Raw genomic sequence first — 1,211 nt, forward strand, 5'->3', positions numbered from 1 at the left:
AAAAAAAACGCATGTATTTATTAATGACAAAATGGAGTGGACTTTATATTATGTTTCAGCCAAAAACTGGACAATGTTTTTTGGTTTAGATTGGTCCCTTACCTCACAAATCTTTGCTGGGAATTAATACATTCAATTACATGTAGCTATACAAGTCATGTCCGTCAGTCTGCTGCAAAGTTCAAACTTTGTGTTAAAATGGAAAAGATTAAAAGGAATCTGACTGCAGCTGTATGAAATAGTTCAGTTTAACTCAATCTGTAGAGCATGTTCCCCATGTAGGCTGCGTCCTTTGTTTGAGTCAGGCCCTTCTCTCTCTCCCCCCTTATCTGATCTAATAAAAAGGCCTAAAAAGCCCCAAAGAAATCTCAATTGTATTTCTATAACCTGTACCTTTTAAGTTATATTTGGTACTTCGAGCCTTTCCAATTGTGATTTTGAGCTAAGCTCCATCTTGGGATTTCTTGGACATGTGCTTAGAAATATACTCTAGGGCAATTTTACAGCGGCCACATTGACCATGGCTGCTGCGCCTACTCTCACGTTAACACCTCTGCCGCCTTCCTGTCAATACAGTTTAGGCTCTTTTGTTGAGACAAAGAAATATGTATATGCATTTTGGTACAGTCTCATGTATGTGGTCATCACAGCTGCAGTGGCTACTCGCTGGCTTCATAACAGCAGGGCCAAAAATAACAAGTGACAAAACAATAACCGACTTTGGTGTTGGAATAGTGAGCCCATCTTGTTTGTAATGTCAGCTGGAGGTTAAACTCTAGATCTTCTGGCATCATTAATATCCACTTTTATCTCAGCAAGCATACACTTTTACTCCAAACTGCTTGTTTCCATAAAATTTCAGCTTTAAGACCTGGCTTATCTGTGCAATCTCCCACTGTGGAGGGAGATAACAAGCATTGTGGCACAGAAAAATCAGACCGTACTGTGATAAGAGCTGCTCAGTGGAGCAGTAGATGAAGGTGAATTGAAAAGTGGCTTGTGTGTGAATTATTGACTACGAAGATGTAGTTTTGTTGATAAGCCAGGTAACACTATGCTGCCATATTTCGGAATCCAGTTGTGTGTTGCGCATTTCTCGTCACCTTCAGGTCAATGCATGACTATCAGGTTGTTAAAGGTCCCATGACATGAAAATGCCACTTGAAGTTTTTAACAAATTAATGAGTTCCCCCAGCCTGCCTATGGTCCCC

At 40.2% G+C, this 1,211-nt stretch overlaps 1 protein-coding gene and 1 long non-coding RNA gene across 3 annotated transcripts in view; one reads left to right on the top strand and one right to left on the bottom strand.

The window, feature by feature from the left end:
* vldlr (very low density lipoprotein receptor) overlaps nt 1–1,211 on the bottom strand; it is a 49,477-nt gene that overhangs the window by 30,534 nt on the left and 17,732 nt on the right. The window lies entirely within an intron of this gene.
* The window catches only part of LOC116704173 (uncharacterized), a 17,487-nt gene that overhangs the window by 4,370 nt on the left and 11,906 nt on the right, over nt 1–1,211 (top strand). Inside the window, exon 2 of the long non-coding RNA XR_004335602.1 lies at nt 762–767. This is a non-coding gene — a long non-coding RNA (uncharacterized LOC116704173). The remainder of the gene's footprint in view (nt 1–761; nt 768–1,211) is intronic.

The sequence above is a fragment of the Etheostoma spectabile genome, chromosome 16 (genome assembly GCF_008692095.1).
Source record: "Etheostoma spectabile isolate EspeVRDwgs_2016 chromosome 16, UIUC_Espe_1.0, whole genome shotgun sequence".
NCBI lineage: Eukaryota > Metazoa > Chordata > Actinopteri > Perciformes > Percidae > Etheostoma > Etheostoma spectabile.